Here is a 22,156-nt window from a genome sequence, read left to right as displayed (position 1 = left end):
TACCTTCACTGGCTCATAAGTGATGGTTTTCGGTTAAGAGAAACTCCCATTTAGGTCTTGATAGTACTCTGAGTCAGTTGGGTTGAGTGAGTTGCTATATGCTTATGAGTTAGTCCTGTCTAAATTATTTCTTGTTAGACTTAGGACACTTGAGTGAGTTGTTACATACTTATTGAGTTGAGTCCTTTGAGTTAAATTGTAAAGCGTTGCATAATTTAATTTGCATATTTACTAAGTTGAGTCCTTTGAGCTGATTGTTGAGTTGAATGCTGAGTAGATTGTATATGGTCGAATTGGAATAGATGAATTGTGATTGGATTGAATAGAATGGTATGTGACTAGATTGGATTTGATTATTGAGTTGATTGTTGAGTTGAGTGTATATAATCGGAGTGTACATGATTGAAAGGGATCGAATTGTAAATGATTTGATTGGACTGTATTGTGTATGATTGGATTGGACTGTATGGTATATGATTGGTCTTTGTCTAAAAATGTATTATTACTTTAGACTTATGACGCCTTGTTGAGTCTCTCTCATCTTTCTGAATTGAGATATGTGGACCGATGTTATTCTTCCTTGAGGTATGTTTCATTCTGCCATTTTACATACCAGTACATTCCACGTACTGACGTCCATTTGGACCTGCATCGTTTCATGATGCAGAGACAGGTTTAAGAGATCGTCAATAGGAGCATCATTGGGGATCTATTCGCACTCAGCGTATTGGTGAGTCCTCCCCTACATTTGGAGGACACCGTCTGTGTATTCTTGCATCGAGTTAGCCCTTTTCATTTTGATTTGAGGTAGCCATGAACATGTCATTGGCACCAATTAGATAGTAGTGATAGAGGCTTCATAGACTAGATAGTGATGAGTCGATTGAGTATTTCTATCTTTGAGTATTTCTTGTCAAACTATTTTTTTAAATGACAAATATTTTAGTTGATCTGTCGGCCCATGACCTTTATTCTTTGAGTTGGATGGGTTATTTGAGTTGCCCGCTAAATTACTCTTTATTTTTAAACTTTCCGCTGAATGAATGAATGAACGGATGTGTGATCAGGCTATGTGGTTCGCTTGGGAGCCAGAAATGGTTTCTGAGTGCCGGTTACGTCTAGGGTACCCTCCCGGGGCGTGACACCCTCTTCATCCATCGCAACACCGAATTTTCACTCCAAGTAGTCTGTTTTGGTCCTGCTCAATTTGAATTCTTTGGACTCCAAAGTTTATCTCCAAACCTCCAACCTATCATTAACTCTGTCCTGAGTCTCATCAATCAACACTATATCATCCGCAAATAACATCCACCATGGAACCTCCTCTTGAATAGACCGGGTCAGCTCATCCAACACCAAGGCAAAAAAAAATGGTCTCAGCACAGATCCCTGATGTAGTCCCATCTCAACAGGAAAATGCTCTAAGTCACCTCCCACCGTCTTAGCCCGAGTCTTGGCTCTAGCATACATGTCTTTTATCACCCTAATATACACCATCAGGACACCTTTCGCCTCCAGACACTTCCAGAGAACATCCCTTGGAAATTTGTTATAGGCCTTTTCAATATCAATGAATACCATATGAAGATCTCTTTTTCTTTCTCTGAATTTCTCCACCAGTCTGCGCACAAGATGGACTGCTTCAGTAGTCGATTGTCCCGACATGAATACAAACTGATTCTCCTAGATTGACACTCATATCCTCACCCTCATCTCCACCACTCTCTCCCATATCTTCATCGTGTTTTTGGATTTTTAGTTTTAATTTATTTGATCTACTTTCTTTTTCTGGTCCATTTAAAAAGGAATGATTCTTTTGCTTTTTAGCATCTCTTTAGTTCCAACTATCCACATGACATTTTTAAGACCACAAGATTAAAGAACATTTTGGTACATTTGACATATTTTTTATATAAAATCACAAGATTTAAAAATCTCATTTATTTTTTAAAATTCCGTGCCAAAACAAATAATTCAAACAACTTGAAACAGAATGGAGGAAGTATATATTAACTAGGTTACATCATTTTTCATATATTTTTTTCATGTAACAAAGCTTAAACCGTAGAAAGGGTGACAGGATATCCATTTATTGGGATGGCTAGTAGAAAAAAAGGGTACATTATTTTTTCTAAAGGAATCTTAGCCTCCCATCTAAAATTCTTCAGTACATGATGAAGAAAAACAAGAATCAATATTCTTGCAAATTCTTTTCCAGGGCACATTCTATGTCCTCCACCAAATGAAACTGATGTATAAGGAACTAGTCCATTTCATTCAAATCTAGAAGGATCAAACTTTGTAGGGTTTGGAAAGTATTCACCATTCTTTTGTGTAGCTCCAAAACTCAAATATATCTGCAAATTTGTTTTGATAGCATACTTAGAAGAAGAATCATATCTAGTGTTGACTAATTTAGTACTTAGAAATAAAGTTGAAGATTTTAGTATTAATAATAATAAATTTTACAAGTTGAATTTTTTTCCCAATTAAAAATAAATTATTATTTTCGACAACAATGTCTTCAAAATATAATATCATGAGTTATGACTTTTTGAAGAGTAACTACTAGCACGCAACGGCTTAACTTTTCAAGTAGATAATAGGAGTAATATGTATCAAATATTGATGTAAAAAATGATTTACGCACTAGAGCCTTTCTTTGATGTATGTTCTCTTTTCTAAATTAACGTTTTTTTTTTAAAAAAAAATCTAGAAATGGTGAGCAACAAATTAAAATATCCCTTGCCGATATTTATTGACATACCACAACTTTGACAGATCAATTAGCTCCCTAATAAGTGAGCATTTACACAATCTTTCAAGAATGTTATGTGCCCATTTTCCTTAACATTTGGGGCCGTGGAGTATTTTTTTACATTGAAAAAAAGAATAATAATCAAATTATACTTTTAGTTACTTTTTTTTTTTTTTACATTTTTTTAAAAAAGTGAAGAAAATATACATACCTTCCATCCTTTTGGTATGTGGAAGCCTTCATAAGTGAAATCCTCCATGGCTTCTCTAAAAATACCTTGAACAATTGGTGTGTTTCTTAATACTTCATTCACAAAGCTACAAGTTTTCCTCATTTTTTGAATGTCATTCCAACATAGCTCTTTTCTTGGAATCATCTGTCTTGATATTTCATTGTGCTCTGTCATTTAATTAGTTCCAGATTAACCACAAATCAAATGACAAATGATAAAATTATCAAAAATACCATTACAATATTTTTGGACCAATGGTTTTTCAACTAATCTATCCTACTCTTAAAATTAGCTTCTATACACGAATAATGCTAAAAAGTTTTATACTATCAGGTTATCTAAACGATAGCTACATGTAAGGGCTCATGATTTGTAGAATTAGTAAATTGAAAAATAAAACATAACTTGGCACAAGATGTAAATTTACAAGAAAAAAAATCTTTATATCAAATAATGCAATTTAATTTGAAGAGAAGAAAAAAGTACCTTCTATTATTTCATTAAAGAACTCAGGCTTCTGATTAAGGTACTTCATGGTCAAAGTAATAGTTGTAGCAGTAGTATCATAACTACCAATAATAAATCCAAATAATTTGTCTACAATTTCAACCTCAGTCATATACTTGCCATCTTCATCTTGTTCAATAATCAATTGTGTTAACACATCATTATATATATTTGACATATTTGGATTTTCTAGTAATTTTGCTCTTCTTTCTTCAATGTTGACCTTCATTTCTTTTCTTAATTCATTCCCAGCTTTCATTGCCTTATAAAATGTTGTGCCAGGTAGAGTTATGTCCATTACCAAAAGACCTCTTGTAAAAATCTGGAATTTCTCGTAAAGATTCAAGATTTTATTATCCGATTCTTCGATGCCTATGAAGGCTTTAATAGAAAGGGAGAAAGTGAATAACTTCACTAGATCAAACACTATTACTTCATTATTCCCCTTCCAATGATTTTCCAAGTGTGTATGTGACATAGAGTCCATAGTACTAATAATTTTCTCAACATTTCTTGAGTTCAAGAAATAGCTAATGATATTTTGTGCCCTTTTGGTATCATGTTCTATAGGAACAAATGATGTAGAAGGGAAAAGTTTTTGAACAGAATTAGGTCTCCAACCAATCAAAAGTTTATTGCCATTGGTGAATATGAATTTGTTAGCTGTTGGACCTGAAAAAAAAACCACTTTTTGGCCAAATAATGAAGTTTTGAATACATTGGAGTTATATTTTTTGGTTCTTTTTTGAACAAACTCATGGACCAATCCATAGTAAAGTGATACAAGGAATTGGATAGTTTCTCCAATAATAGGCCAACCAAATGTACCTGGAACTAAAGGGATTTTTTTCTTTAGGCTTGACAAAGAAATATTTGAATAAAAATTTGATGATTATAGCAAGGGTGGTTATAAAAGATAGGAGCAAGAGGTCCATCTTGTGTACTAGTTTTTTTATAAAGTGGTATTCAAGTATACCATATATATAAATAAAAAAAGATTACTATCATATTGGATGAGTTTTTTTCTAATTGCACATGTCTCTATTTTTGTTTAAGTACGTTAAGTTTTTCATTGCCGTTAATTTGATGGATCAAAATTATACATTAATTAAATTAAAAATTTATATAGTCCTTTGAATCTTTTTATTGAAATTTGGCATGTAAAATATTAGAATTGATGAAAAACTTACTAAATATAAAAAGAGACTCAAAAATGGATAGATCAAGCAAGAAAGTAAGACACAAAAATTAAATTAGGATGAAGAAAGTATTTTCTATTGAGTTGAGCAGAATCAAATGTAAAAGTTGAAAAGTTTGGCGATATTTATTATATCGTACAAAAATCAGAAAACTAATTATCTTTGTTAAAAATAACTCAGGATCATTTCTTTTTTGTTTCTCAGAAAATCAATACATTAGTCGACAAAAGTGTATATGTGTTCAAACCCGTTATTGTTATATCATCAAAAAATAGTATTATTTTTACACTTACACTTACACTTACATTATTTAATAAGTGAAAGTTTTCATAGTACGACAAAGGGCACTTTTGACATTTTAATTTTTTAACTCTATATTTTATCATTTTGTGACACGTCTTTGAGCTATTGCTATCAACTGGTTTCGAGACAAAGCTTCTTTCATATATACTCTCTGTCATACAACAATGGGATCTAAATTTTGAAAGATTTTTCTGAAGTTTGTGTAGTGCAAAAGTGAAAAGTTTGGTGATAGTTAACTTCATGGATAGCATCTTATCATACAAAATTCAGAAACTAATTATCTTTGTTAAAAATAACTCACGAACCTTTGTTTTTGTTTCCCCAAAAATAATATATTTATCGATAAAAGTGTATATGTATTCAAGCCCATTATTGTAATTATATCATCAAAACAAATTATATTATATTATATTTATATATACATTTATACTTTTCAATAAGTGAGTTTTGATGATACGACGAAAGGACTTTTGGCACATTTTAATTGTTTTAGCCCAATATTTTATCATTTGATGATACATATTTCAGCTATTGTGAATAACTCGTTTCAACTTTCGTCGCCACTTGAACAAAGCTTCCTTCATATCTATTCTCTCTGTCAAACAATAATGGTGTCTAAAATTGAAAGATTTATTTGAAGTTTAGGTAATGTAAAAGAGAAAGGTTTGGCGATAGTTGATTTCATGGATAGCAGTCCAACTTTTATTAGTATCGTACAAAAATCAGAAAACTTATCTTTTTTAAAAAATAACTTATAAACTGTTCTTTTTTGTTTCTCAGAAAATCAATACATTAGTCGACAAAAGTGTATATGTGTTCAAACCCATTGTTGTTATATGATTGAAAAATTATATTATTTTTATATTTTACACTATTTAATAAGTGAAAAGTTTAACGATAGTTGATTTCATGGATCACAATCTAACTTTTATTGTATTGCATAAAAATCAGAGAACTAATTAGTTTTGTTAAAAATAACTCATGAACTGTTAACTCAATATATGTCATGATCCAATTTCTTAGGCCGTGATGACACCTGCTAACACCCACCCGCAGATAAGCCTAACCTTTAAACCTTAGCCCGGAACCAAAGACAACGGGCTATCAAGCAAAAGATGAATAAATATGAAGAAAGTAAGTAATAATGAGAAGGAAGAGGATGACTGAAACAATTGCAAGAAACCACCCCAAGACCTGGCATCAGTCAGTAATCGAGTATCTAAACCAAAACAGAAGTACAAGGCTTTTACAAATACAATATGAGTACCGACAGTCTTCGAAAGCAAGTAAAGAATAGTCCTAATCTTGCATGGATGGAAATCGGCAATTCCGAACGCTAGGATCTCACCAAATCTCTGAGTAGAAGCTGCTCCGCACCAGTCCAAATCAACAGTGATGACCCGTACTATGATCTGCAGGGGGCAGAAGTGTAGTATGAGTGCCAAATGAATGGTACTCAATAGGCATATGCCGACTGAGCTCCACAGATAAAGAAATTATAATTATCATATAAGCAGGTAAATACTGCACAAGTAACTAATCAGGAATTATCACAAGTATGACAGAAAGATAAGGCAAGAAGACTGGAAACATAGATAAAGAAATAGAGTCAAAAAATGCATCTAAAACGCAATCCAACAACCTATTAAAGGAAAAAAGGCATCATCGAAGTCTACTAATGAAAATACAGTGTTAACTGACAACTCTAACCACATTATCACCTAGACACTATTTCGACTGAGCCTAGCAGGAATTACCAACCATAATCCAACTCAAATTCCATGTAAATCATCTATCAATACAACCAAAGGTACCAGCTACAAGTACAACAAGAGATAAGAGCAAGTATAATCAGACAATAACCGACTGGATGCCCATACCTCTGGAAGGTACAAATAATGACAAACATACCCCCGCCCCCCATAAAACCAGGGGACCACACCATACAAGTATGCTGGTGATAGGAGATGCTAATGAATGCAAGTCTGTAGTAAAATCCAGTGACATCATTGGTGGCTCTCAGAGATCAACAACCACAAGTGTATAGACCCACCCCGGCCTCCAGCCTGTCAGGTGGGACCCATGCGACTCCCTCATCCAGTTTAGTGATACATTGGCCACAGGGGCCCATAGGGGATGCGGAAAGTCTGTATACAATGTCTGGGCCCAAACCAGGTCTTACATAGACAAATAAAATCTCCGTAGTGGTACTAGAGAGTGAACAACCAAGCTGATATAGAAAAGGCATCGCCACACCGAATATCAGTAAACCAGTAACCTCAACCGTGAGCACCCTGAAAAGGGGCCGCCCACTCAGCCAGTAGGCTCTCAGGGGCATGGCCCAGCTAGCAAGAGTAAACCTAGGGGTATCGGTGGGCTAAGAAAGGGCATCGACGTGCCGAATAGCCAAGTAAAACTAAGCGCATCCCAGATGCCTCCAATGACTCAAGTAGAAAAAGAAGCACGTCCCCGATGCCTCATAAGTTTCCAAAAGCAGGAACCAAGTATCCAGGTGGTATGACTCCCGTTAAAACCAGTTTAAAAATAGAAAAAGTATACAAAATCCTTCTCAAAACAGTAGTTAAAAATCAATGAAATACCGGGATTGTACGACAAAATGAGTAAATATGCTCAAACGATGTAAGCATGCCATCACCAGCATCCAAACAAGATACAAACAGCCATAAGGAAATACCATGCCCTAGCACACAACAAGTCAAAGGACTAACTTGGGATCCAATCACTCCTCAAAAATGGCCTCGGGCCCAACAATAGATAATATATAAGATGGCATCATAAGCCTACCACTAAACAAAAGCAAAACAATCGAGGCATGGCTTCAAATCATAAAGGGGGAGAAATATCTCTAGGTACGACGCCTTACCTCAAAATAAGCCACCTCAGCTCCCAACTAGCACCTCTAAGCCAAACCTATGGCTACGATGAGCCCCAAAGGTCTCAGGCACTAGCATAAAAGGGGTATCCTATCCATAATAAGCCCTACCGAAAGCTACGCCTAGCTAAGAAGGAAACAACCACATGATAAGGAGCCTAAGGCTCAAATATAGTCCAAGTCCATCAATATCGATCCTAAACAGGATAATAAATGTTAAGTAACCACCACAACCAAAGCTTACAACCTAATCTAAAGATTTCACGGGACTATTCTAGCCTAAGGCTCATCCGGGAACAAAAAAATGAGATCGGGTGAGGAGAATGCTAATCTTGGAAAATACTCATCTAAGTCACATGTAAGGTATACTACACGATATCTAATAGATTTCAGTCAAAAGGGGGAGACCGTAGCCTACCTTGAAGCCGATCACCCGTGCTCCGAATACACCACAATGAAGCTCTCGTCCTCCAAATTACCTCCAATTGCTTCCACGCTAACAAAATATTAATCACATCGCCAATACGATCGTTATGACACTAAAATTATTGAATTCAAGGATGGGCCAATTTCGGTGTCTAAAAAGAAAAAAGTGGGACCCGAGTACAAAATTTTGGAATTGAGCATGCAATGAAAATTCGGGGTTGGAAAACTACACAAAATGAGCATGCAACGAAAATTCTTAAAAATCCGGACCAAAGAAGAAAATGGCATCTTCTTGATCATCTAATTACAAAATAAATGAGACCCTTTCAACCAAAAAAATTGCACTAAGACGATCTTGCAAAACTCCCATAATATAGTCTCAAAAATCACTCAAATCAGGTTTAAATTGATCAAGTTACAACCTCCACAATTTTAATAAAATACAACTCCAAAAAGCACTAGAGCAGTAGCTAAATTCGATTTCTTACCTCACATGAAGCTTCTCCTCACATTTTTGAGATCACCACTAGATTCTCCATGAAATTCTCTTAAATTTGGACCTTTGGATAACCCAATTTGAGCTAGGAATGAGTGATATATCTTCCTTTGAAGTTTGATGCAAATGCTGAAACGTGACATATAAAAACTAAAGAGGATACGGTGAATTTGTCCTCCGCGAATGCGGTGAACAGTACTCTGCAAACGCGGAGAGTAACCAGGCTGGCCCTTCGCAAATGCGGCATTGTTCATCGCAATTGCGAAGGCCAAATTTTTCTGCACCAGATATTAGCTAAAAAATTGATATTTCACAAGTCCAAAGACTTCGACGGGGTGCTCGAAATTCATTCGGAATTCCGTTCGCACAAACGAGTTATGCTATCCTACATAATTCAACATTCCAAACTCAATGACGCAGTCAAAAGTTCCATACGAGGTCATTAAAATTGAATGTGGGTCCCACACCCAAAGGCTATTTTGAGCCAAATTCCACAACGGACCTCGGGATTAGACCGGAAGCCTCGGAAAGTGAACGAAGAGTTGTTCTAGACCAAACTCGACATTCCAAAACTAACTGCGCCGTCAAAATTTTCATCCAAGCGTGTTTTCTAAGAATGAAGACCAAAGTCAACTTTAGGCCAAATTTCAAAGGCAAAAGCGCCAAATGTTCCTGAACTCGTACCAATTGCTTCGGTACTCGTGCCGACCATGCTGCTAGCCTAATCTGACCATTATGGAGCTGATGGAACCGTCAGAATTCAGTTTTGAGGTCTTTTTTCTAAAGTTATGACCGAAGTCAACTTTTCAAGTTAATAAAGCTCCAGAACAGGGAAATGAGCATAAAACCCAAACAAAAGACCAGGCGATCGAACTGTCTATGATAGCAAGTCATAAATGACTTGGGGTCGCTGCAGAAAAGCTCTAAACGCTGAAAAGATCGGAGAATGAAGAAAATAACTTGGAGGGTCATTACAATACATTAGTCGACACAAGTTTATATGCGTTTAAACCCATTATTGTTAATTATATCATCACATAATTATATTATTTACACTATTTAATAAGTGAAAGGTTTGGTGGTACGACGAAGGGCATTTTTGATATTTTAATTTTTCTAATCCAATGTTTTATCACTTGATGACACATATTTGAGCTATTGTGAATGAATGGATTCAAGTTTCATCCCCACCTGGACAAAACTTCTTCCATATATAAGTTAGATATTATTATACCTATATATTTAAACTTTTGAAAACCTTTTCCTAGCCAAGTTCCTCACGGATAAAAATAAAATAATTATTTTTTCAAATAAATCAGAAGGACATACTAAAGTCCTAAAATAGGACGTATATATCGATAATTTGTCCTATTTCAATATTATACCAACTTAACAACTTTGCTACAATTCTTCATGTGGGTATAATTAAAATACCCCTTTTGTCTCAATTTTGGTGAAAGGATTTGAATATTAAAAATATTTATAAGTTAATATAATAATAAATCATAATCAAAGAAAATTATCGTTCGTCAAATACGTTCGTTTTTATAGCTCTTAAAGTTACAAATATAAAATTGTCCAAATGCCAACAGAGATCTATTTACACACTACTGAAAATTAAACTAGTGATTAGAGATCTATTTTTTTAGGCATACCATATTGGTGGCAGCATCTAGAGGATTCAATAGCAAACTAGTGGACTCGTGGTCAATTAAGTGCACTCAACATTGTCTTGTAATAAAGAAATAAATGACTTCATGGCAATGTATTTCTTCGTAGACTGGAATTTTATTCATACTAGCATTGATATGCCTAGAAATTAGCACACATTTTATATCTTTTCATCAGTATTTTAAATGTTTCTAAACTTGTTTTGCTATATTTTCTTGTATATTTATGTTAGTTTATTATAGAAATTTAATGTCTAAATGACCAAAAAGCAAAAAACAATAAATTGTCAGATTTTTAGATGATTTATGACCATATTATGAGCCACAAATTATTTGACGGACCATTTCAAATATACATGTAGGCTTCTATTATAAAAAAAGACGAGAATAGTATTAGCCAATTCAGTTTTCATATATCTTATTCAAGCTTTTAACATTCATAGTTCTTTTACTCTTTATTCTTGTTATTTCCTTACTAGATGACTAGCTAAATCCTCTACTGAGGTTGTTAAACTCAATAAGATTGTGTAGCTCGTAAGGTTTTCATGTAATTTCATGTTACTATATATAGGGTGGTTAGATATCAAACTTCTTTTCGTTCGTAATTAAAACGATTAGTGATTGCAAATATTATTCTACATCATAATATCTTAATCTTCAAACTCAGAAGAGTGAGTTAAGATTTGGTAAAAGAAGATTTGTATGAATTCAAGAAGGGGTTAATTAATAGATTTACATTAGATATAATTATCTCAACTTGACATAATCAGTCGTTCTTATTGTCAATAATTCATATAGTTGTAGAAACATCATATGTTAAGTAGTTTATGAACAGAAAAGACTGAGTGGTAATGCAAGAGACTGAGTGCATTTATAATTCTAGGAGCATGTAGTTGCACGATTACCAAGAGCGAAAGCAATCCATTATGGGGACACAATCTTATTGTTTTTAATCTTATAAGTTTACAACCATATTTACTTTCCTTCTTATTAGTTTAATTACTACAGTCATTCTCTACAACTGTTACAGATTATAAATTGGCTACAAGTGGAGTAGCTATATCGATACATAACCATGAAGGAGTTCTCTCATACTCCTGATGGATTCGATCCTAACCTAGTTGGCTCACTATTATTGCATACAACCGCGTTATGTCAAAAGTGAGGTATATCTTGAGGGTATCAAAAAATTAACATTGTTTCCGAGGAATACTGTCATGCCCCAACCTCGAGAGGTATAACTAGCACGTTCTAATACCATACTTGACCCTAAGATGACCTAGCTATACATGTACGTTATTGGCGAACGCCAGCTATATTCAATAATTATATATTAGTATATCTCAACTTATCAGAAGCCTAGACTGTCAAGGCCACAATTAGTTAAACCTGCAATAACTATCTCAGCTAACCCAACAATTTATAACAGAAAAATATCAAATCAGGCCATCGGCATGCTTCAATCCAATTGTCATGACTTGAGACTATTATCACGATCCAAGCCTAGGGCCTAGATATGACACGATGATTGGGAACCGAAGGATCCCAACTTAGCCATCTTAGCATGAAGGTAAAAGAAACATGATTAGATAAGTGGAAGAATCAACTCAAAGTGTAAGTTTAAGGAATAGAAATACACAAATCAATGTCCAAAATGGACTTACATCAACTTGAACGTCTAAACATGCCTCTATACTAGACTTTGATGGGAGCTTAGGAAAAGCTCTTAGATCAGCCAAAATATAAGAGAAAGACAAAGTAGCAATATGAAGGAAAAGCAATGTCTTCGATGAATGACGACTCACCAACTTTTGAGAACTTAAACAACTCTAGCCATGAATAGAATGATCGTTGTATGCTCTTACATTATGAGAGAATGTAGGCAAAATATACATTGGTACATAGAAGGTACTAAGTATGTGAGATATGCATGAACAAGTAAAGGAACGTGAGCAATATGACATAAGATGCATGACCAACATAATGAGCATGGATTAACTTAAAGCATTTGAAATATCATGTAAACTATGGTCAAGCATCATAAACTTCATAATAAGCTTTCATCTTTACATATAACTTGAATGTGGGATAAGACCTTTAACTGACATCTTAAGACCATGCGATCTATAACATAGAATCTGATGTAACTGCCACAACAAAAACAGAGAGGTTACTTACAACCGTAGACTCTGTGAGAAACAACTTTAACCTCAATAGCTATATGTGGATCCACTAGCTAGGCCATAAAGACAACCTACATGGATAATGTAGTTTGAGACTTTACATTGCTACTAGGATTTCCTTGGGTAACTAACTACGTTACCAAACTGAACCCCACCTAGAAGTCCTCTCGGTGCTTAGTAATTCATTACAACATAGAAACATTATCATTAACTTCATTATAAAAATAATCATAGAGTATCTAATTAACTTTAGTGATTTATAGGAATCCATAACTTCGGTGAGAATTTTCTTATCACCATCTAAACATGATTTGTGTGAGAATTGTAATTATCACACCATAATAACTTTCTTAGATCATAATTTATCATCATCATAAATTTCATCATTAAATCACGAATCTCAACTTCATTCATAAAATATTTTCTTTGGAAATCATAGAACTTCATAATCAAAATTCATATAAACTAATCTTTGAATTTCAAAAATCATGATTGAAATAGCTTAATGCATAGAAATTCATAATTCAACTTGAAATCATGCATTTCATATAGAAACATGCTTATAATGATCACTGACAACATCTAAAAATAAAATTTAAACAACCCAATGCAATTTATCAAAATTAGGGCTAATAGACAATTGAAAATTAAAGGAAACTTTGAGAAAACCTTTGGACTCCATGGGTGAAAGGAATCCATGGATCAGTCCCTACATACCCTAGTGAATTGTAACACCCCTCAAATTTTTTCCCTAAGATCTGGACCTTTCTTGTATTTGGGTAGGGTGGAACTCGAGTATTGTAGAGCATTTGCATGAGTAAGACGAATCGATGAGAAATTTAGCAGCGTTAGAGGTGATGTGGGGTCATGAAGGACCCCTAGGACCAAGCTAAGTCCAAAAGGATTCGTCGTGGCTAAGTTATAGGATGAGTTCGTATAAGGGGTCGACTTCTAATGACCCTATCTTTTGAAATATGACGATTTGGGTGGCCCACGACCTATTAAATTAAAGGTCGTCGAGTCTTCTTTCCAACGCCACTAAGGATGTACATTTTGGAGTTTGGAGTCAAAAGATATGACGATCCTAAGACGAACTAGCATGGCAGGAATTTCATTTTTTTGGCCTGGGTTGCAACTGCTGGGGAAATGGCCTTGGCGCTGTAAGGGCGCGACGCGCCACTATCGCACCAGAAACATGCCTTAATAGTTTGTTCCTTGGCGCGATACACCACTAAAAGTTGTGCAGGGTTTTTCAGGCCAAATTTCCAGAACCCAGAAAATATGGCCTTGGCGCTGAAAGGGCGCGATGCGCCACTATCGCGCCAGAAACATGCCTCAGTAGTTTGGTCTCTGGCGCGGTACTCCACTACGAGGTGTGTAGGGTTTAGGCGTAATCGGCCTGGCGCTGCAATGGCGCGACGCGCCACTATCGCGCCAGGAGCATTTTTGCTTATTTTTTAGAACTTTTGAGAAGGGGAAATTTGGGAATTGTCCCAAATTATATATGTATCATCCTAAACTATTTTGGGATCATATTTTGCAGCCACACTCTCTCTAAAATCCCTAATATTTACTCTCTTCTTCTTCTTCTTCTTCAAATCGTTCTCCAACAAAGATTGCCTTCAAGATGCTTCAAGAATTCAAGCCTTCCATTGAAGACCTAACATCAAGGTTTCTTCAAAGTCTTCAAACAAGGTATGTAAGGCTAATCTAAAATATGTATTGAGTTCTTCCATATGCCCATAGATGTGTTGGATAGGAGTTGAACCTTCTAAGAAGGTTTTCTTGAAAGTTTTCCTAAACTATGGAATATTTTTAGCTACTATTGGTTGATTGATGTTTTTAATGACTTGAATTACTAAATAGTTATCTTTCATAATTATTGACTACAAATGTATTTTTGTATATAGATTTATAGATGTTGACGATATTCTTGAGTTAAGTTTTGTTGAGAGTATGGATTCATGTTTCATTCACATGAACCCAAGATGAGATTTCTTTGGTCATAATTTGTCTTGAGTTGATATGGATGGTTTTGTGTATATGTGTATTGATTGGAATGAAAAGAATGAATTGGATAGTTAAGAATGTCCTTTCGCTTCTATAAATTGAACATAGGACTAAAATAAGGATTTTGGAGTAGATATTTGACAATGATGTAATGATGATATTTGACAATGATGTGATGATGATATTTGACAATGATGTGATGATAATGTTTGATGACGATGTGAATAATGGTATTTGACGATGATGTGAATAAAGAGGTGATGTCGATGATGAGGTTATGTGATGAAGTGAATTAGAGTCTAATGTGATTATGTGATATGCGAATTGCATATTTTGAGTCGATTGGAGTCTTATGAGTATTTTTAAAATAAAGGATCTTTCGAGAAGGAGTTTTAAATACATGATTTGTGAGAATTTTTGCATAAACTATTTATACACTATTTTGAGTTTAAGAAATAATTATTTTCATCTATGATTTAAAAAGAGTTTAAGCTTGAGTTGAATTTGAGAAGTCTTTTAATTATTTTTGAACATGAGTATTTTTAGTATAAATGAGTTGAGCATTTTTACATAAAAAGGTCTATTTTGAGATTGTATAAATTTTAAAGAGAAGCGTTTGATGAGTTGAGATGAGTCTATTTGAAAGAAGGTCCAAGGAGGCCAGATTTGATTGAGTTGATTTGAAGGAGTCCAATGAGGCTAAATGAGTATTTTGAGTATGTTAGTCACTTGATAGATATGAGCATATTGAGTCTTGGGAGGAGTATCGAGCATCGAATTGGGTAAGAGTAAAGTCCATACTCAAACCCAATAACTACGTCGCCAAACGTAGGAGAGGATTGAACCGTTAAAGTCAGATGCTTCCCCAAAATATTTGTCCTGACATTATAGGAGTTGGTTGGATTGGATCCATGATTGGTTGATTCGGTCATATCCTGGCAAGGTATGAACGGACGTGGCAACAACGTCGGCTTGTTGTACTATCGCTCGCTCATATGGTGATAGTTGTCGGTTAGAGAAACTCCCAATTGAATGGATTGTGCTTGATATGATTGGTTTGAATGTGATTGTAGATAATTGAGTTGAATTGTAAAATATGGCATAATTTAATTTGCATAGTTATTGAGTTGATTGTTGAGTTGATTATTGAGTTGATAGTTGCGTTGATTGTTGAGTTGATTTTATATGATCGGATTAGGTGATGTGTGATGGATTGGATTATATGATATGTGATTGGATAGTGTATGATGGAAGGGTATATGATTGGATTGGATCTATCATATATGACCGGATTGAACCGATTGTATATGATTGGATTAAATCGGATGATATACGATTTGATTGAACTATATTGTGTATGATTGGATTGGATTGTATGATATGTGATTGGTCTTTATCTAAAAATATATTCTTACTCTAGACTTATGACTCCTTATTTGAGTCTCTCTTATCTTTCTGATTTGAGATATTTGGACCGATGATATTCTTCCTTGAGGTATGTTTCATTCTGCCATATTACATACTCGTATATTCCACATACTGATGTCCATTTGGACCTGCATCGTTTCATGATGCAGAGACAGGTTTAAGACATCGTCATACACACTCAGCGTATTGGTGAGTCCTCCCCGACTTTCAGAGGACACCACTTATGTAATCTTGCATCGAGTTAGCCCTTTCTATTTTTATTTGAGGTAGCCATGAACTTGTCATTAGCATCAATTAGATAGTAGTGATAGAGGCTTCATAGACTAGATAGTGATGGGTCGATTGAGTACTTCTATCCTTGAGTTATTCTTGTCAAACTATTTTTAATGAAAAATATTTTAGTTGATCTGTTGGCCCATGGCCTTTATTCTTTGAGTTGGATAGGTGATTTGAGTTGCCCGCTAAATTATTCTTTATTTTTAAACTTTCTATTGAATGAATGAACGGATGTGTGATCAGGCTATGTGGTTTGCTTAGGAGCCAGAAATTGTTTCTGAGTACCAGTTATGTCTAGGGTACCCTCCCGGGGCGTGACAAATATGCTATCAGAGCACAGAGTTCAAGAGTCCTAGGGAGTCTATGAAGCCGTGTCTAGTAGAGTCTTGCTTATGGGTGTGTTGTGCACCACACTTATAATCAGGAAGCTATAGGACATTAAGAATTGTTTCCTTTCTTTCATATTCTAGATTCGTGCGATAGAGTTTAACTCTAGGAAAGTTCCCTTTTAATTCGTGCGTTGCTCATATCCATTCGACTATCCCTCATACTCAAGGTTGTTGAAACAGTAAGTATGAGATTCTTTTTGATGAGTTAAGATAAGGTCTTGAGGAAGTGAAGAGACTGCACAAGGCTTGAGAGGAGTCGATTTTTGTGTTTAACTCTATTGATCTGGGAAGATGTATTCTCGTTCATATGGATCGTGCATTAAGTCGGAGCGAGAAGTATCCTAGAATCTTATCCCTACATCTTGATTCGAATGTTATCTTCGAAGGGGAAGTTGCGTGTCTGAGTGATAAGTATCACTATCCGATGAAATGTGATCCAAGGCAGGGAGAGCTATGGTTGAGATGATGGTTGTAGAGTTAGAAAGAGGGAGTTAGAGGAGTAGAACTCAAATAGTAAGAATGGTGGTTGATTGAGACCTGTAGCTAGGGTAGAGTATTTATAAGGTGAGTAACAGGGTATAGTGAATGATTATGATAGTGCTAGTTTAAGGTCGGATTCAGTAGGCTTGACATGACATATGCAAGAGATTAGAATATTAGCTCATAAGGAGTGCGTGTCATAGAAAGAGGGGTATGTGACCCTCAAATGTAAGTAGTGAGTTGCGGCTAAGTCATTTGGTGAGAAGAAGCTTAAGATATGTATATGAAATAGTATAGAGTTATATGAGGTTCTAAAATTGTGAGTTGCTTTGAGTGACTAGTTAGTATCCTTTAGTTGATGCCTTTAATCTAAGGGGTAGATGATGGGGTAATGAGCCAAAGTAAGTCTTGAGCTTTCCACAATACTCTAGTTCGACCCTATCCGAATACAAGAAAGGTTCGGATCTTAGGGAAAAATTTTGAAGGGTGTTACATTATCTCCCTCTTGGGATCATTCATTCTCGAATGACGAGTAACCAAGAATAGACTCGGGGTGCAAATCACAATCAAAAATTCAGTCATTCAATCAATCAAATTCTCAATCAATTATCAATCAAGACTCAAAATGCACAAATGAATTCAAGTCAAGGAAATGGGCATTACCTTCAACATTCTCATCGGTAGGTACGAATAAAACATCAAAACTCTACCAACCGAATCATTCAAACATCTACATCCTCAACTGTCGAACTCCAATTCATGAGTAAGACGAGTCGATGAGAAATTTAGCAGCATTATAGGTGATATGGGGTCATGAAGGACCCCTAGGACCAAGCTAAGTCCAAAAGGATTCGTCGTGGCTAAGTTTTAGGATGAGTTCGTATAAGGGGTCGACTTCTAACCACCCTATCTTTTGAAATATGATGATCTGGGTGGCCCACGACCTATTAAATTAAAGGTCGTCGAGTCTTCTTTCCAACGCCACTAAGGATGTACATTTTGGAGTTTGGAGTCAAAAGATATGACGATCCTAAGACGAACTAGCACGACAAGAATTTCATTTTTTTGGCCTGGGTTGCAATTACTGGGGAAATGGCCTTGGCGCTGTAACGGTGCGATGCGCCACTATCGCGCCAGAAACATGCCTCACTAGTTTATTCCTTGGCGCGATGCGCCACTAAAAGTTGTGTAGGGTTTTTCAGGCCAAATTTCCAGAACCCAGAAAATATGGCCTTGGCGCTATAAGGGCGCAACGCGCCACTATCGCGCCAGAAACATACCTCAGTAGTTTGGTCTCTGGCGCGGTACGCCACTACGAGGTGTGTAGGGTTTAGGCGTAATCGGCCTGGCGCTGCAATGGCGCAACGCGCCACTATCGCGCCAGGAGCATTTTTGCTTATTTTTTAGAACTTTTGAGAAGGGGAAATTTGGGAATTGTCCCAAATTATATAAGTATCATCCTAAACCATTTTGGGATCATATTTTACAGCCACTCTCTCTCTAAAATCCCTAATATTTACTCTCTTCTTCTTCTTCTTCAAATCGTTCTCCAACAAAGATTGCCTTCAAGATGCTTCAAGAATTCAAGCCTTCCATTGAAGACCTAACATCAAGGTTTCTTCAAAGTTTTCAAACAAGGTATGTAAGGCTAACCTAAAATATGGATTGAGTTCTTCCATATGCCCATAGATGTGTTGGATAGGAGTTGAACCTTCTAAGAAGGTTTTCTTGAAAGTTTTCCTAAACTATGGAATATTTTTAGCTACTATTGGTTGATTGATGTTTTTAATGACTTGAATTACTAAATAGTTATCTTTCATAATTATTGACTACAAATGTATCTTTGTATATAGATTTATAGATGTTGACGATATTCTTGAGTTAAGTTTTGTTGAGAGTATGGATTCATGTTTCATTCACATGAACCCAAGATGAGATTTCTTTGGTCATAATTTGTCTTGAGTTGAGATGGATGATTTTGTGTATATGTGTATTGATTGGAATGAAAATAATGAATTGGATAGTTAAGAATGTCCTTTCGCTTCTATAAATTGAACATAGGACTAAAATAAGGATTTTGGAGTAGATATTTGACAATGATGTAATGATGATATTTGACAATGATATGATGATGATATTTGACAATGATGTGATGATAATGTTTGATGACGATGTGAATAATGGTATTTGACGCTGATGTGAATGAAGAGGTGATGTCGATGATGAGGTTATGTGATGAAGTGAATTGGAGTCTAATGTGATTATGTGATATGCGAATTGCATATTTTGAGTCGATTGGAGTCTTATGAGTATTTTTAAAATAAAGGATCTTTCGAGAAGGAGTTTTAAATACATGATTTGTGAGAATTTTTGCATAAACTATTTATACACTATTTTGAGTTTAAGAAATAATTATTTTCATCTATGATTTAAAAAGAGTTTAAGCTTGAGTTGAATTTGAGAAGTCTTTTAATTATTTTTGAACATGAGTATTTTTAGTATAAATGAGTTGAGCATTTTTACATAAGAAGGTCTATTTTGAGATTGTATAAATTTTAAAGAGAAGCGTTTGATGAGTTGAGATGAGTCTATTTGAAAGAAGGTCCAAGGAGGCCAGATTTGATTGAGTTGATTTGAAGGAGTCCAATGAGGCTAAATGAGTATTTTGAGTATGTTAGTCACTTGATAGATATGAGCATATTGAGTCTTGGGAGGAGTATCGAGCACCGAATTGGGTAAGAGTAAAGTCCATACTCAAACCCAATAACTACGTCGCCAAACGTAGGAGGGGATTGAACCGTTAAAGTCAGATGCTTCCCCAAAATATTTGTCCTGACATTATAGGAGTTGGTTGGATTGGATCCATGATTGGTTGATTCGGTCATATCCTGGCAAGGTATGAACGGACGTGGCAACAACGTCGGCTTGTTGTACTATCGCTCGCTCATATGGTGATAGTTGTCGATTAGAGAAACTCCCAATTGAATGGATTGTGCTTGATATGATTGGTTTGAATGTGATTGTAGATAATTGAGTTGAATTGTAAAATATGGCATAATTTAATTTGCATAGTTATTGAGTTGATTGTTGAGTTGATTATTGAGTTGATAGTTGCGTTGATTGTTGAGTTGATTTTATATGATCGGATTAGGTGATGTGTGATGGATTGGATTATATGATATGTGATTGGATAGTGTATGATGGAAGGGTATATGATTGGATTGGATCTATCATATATGACCGGATTGAACCGATTGTATATGATTGGATTAAATCGGATGATATACGATTTGATTGAACTATATTGTGTATGATTGGATTGGATTGTATGATATGTGATTGGTCTTTGTCTAAAAATATATTCTTACTCTAGACTTATGACTCCTTATTTGAGTCTCTCTTATCTTTCTGATTTGAGATATTTGGACCGATGATATTCTTCCTTGAGGTATGTTTCATTCTGCCATATTACATACTCGTATATTCCACATACTGATGTCCATTTGGACCTGCATCGTTTCATGATGTAGAGACAGGTTTAAGACATCGTCAATAGGAGCATCATTGGGGATCTATTCAAACTCAGCGTATTGGTGAGTCCTCCCCTACTTTCGGAGGACATCGCTTATGTAATCTTGCATTGAGTTAGCCCTTTCCATTTTTATTTGAGGTAGCCATGAACTTGTCATTAGCACCAATTAGATAGTAGTGATAGAGCCTTCATAGACTAGATAGTGATGGGTCGATTGAGTACTTCTATCCTTGAGTTATTCTTGTCAAACTATTTTTAATGACAAATATTTTAGTTGATTTGTTGGCCCATGGACTTTATTCTTTGAGTTGGATGGGTGATTTGAGTTGCCCGCTAAATTATTCTTTATTTTTAAACATTCTGCTGAATGAATGAATGAACGGATGTGTGATCAGGCTATGTGGTTCACTTGGGAGCCAGAAATAGTTTCTGAGTGCCGGTTACGTCTAGGGTACCCTCCTGGGACGTGACATGAATTTACTTTGAAATTGAAGAAGAATCTGATTGCTTCTGAAATCCTAGCATGGAAATTAGAGAAGAACCCTAAGAGAGTTGTTTGGGCTTGCCTTAGGGGAATTTTGAAGAATGATTTAGAATAGAGGGAATTTCAAAGGGTTGGGTAGTTATGGGCTTGAACTTGGCCATAATTGTGTCTAGATACATTGAACCAAACTTTGGAAAAAGACAAGATTGCCCTTCATTAATTTTGGATTTGAACCTACGACTAGGGTTCTACGAGTTTTCCTTAAGTCTACCACTCGTAGACTTAAGTCGCCGTACAGGTTTCTGAGAAGACCCTGATTTCAGGTCTCTGAGCTTTTCCTACGAGACATGTCTACCACTCGTCAAAAGGATTATGAGTCGTAAACTTGACTTGTCCTGTAGGCCTGATGAAACTTTGAAATAAGGACCTCTGATGTTTTCTAACGAGCCATTGTTACGACTTGTAATCTTTCTTATGACTCGTCATTCTCAGTCATCCTATAGGTATGAAAACCTACAAGTTTAAGGGTCTCTAAAGTTTTGAAATGAGTCATCTTTACAACTCATCAACAAGATGACGACTCTTCATGTTGAGTCGTAGGAACTCCTTCAGAGGTTTGTCCTAAACAATTTCAAGGACTCCTTCTACGAATCATCTCTACGAGTAGTAGAGATGACTACGAGTCATAAAGGGACTCGTGAACTCTGAGGTCGGTCAGTCAACATTTGAGGATTTTCTCTTGATTCCAACTTTTTGACATTTGAAGTCTTACAATTTCTCCTCCTTGGGAACATTCATCCTCGAATGAGATCAACTTATCATAAGAAAGACACGGAAAGAGGACTAGCAACCCATCATGAATAAAATGACACCTTAAAATTCATAGACCA

General features: G+C 35.5%; 1 pseudogene; it reads right to left on the bottom strand.

Moving 5' to 3' along the window:
- Window positions 1-2,057: 2,057 nt before the first annotated feature.
- LOC129904158 (beta-amyrin 28-monooxygenase-like) lies at window positions 2,058-4,432 on the bottom strand (annotated as a pseudogene).
- Window positions 4,433-22,156: the final 17,724 nt, after the last annotated feature.

This window comes from Solanum dulcamara, chromosome 9, assembly GCF_947179165.1.
Source record: "Solanum dulcamara chromosome 9, daSolDulc1.2, whole genome shotgun sequence".
NCBI lineage: Eukaryota > Viridiplantae > Streptophyta > Magnoliopsida > Solanales > Solanaceae > Solanum > Solanum dulcamara.
This window is presented reverse-complemented; position numbering and strand designations above follow the sequence as displayed.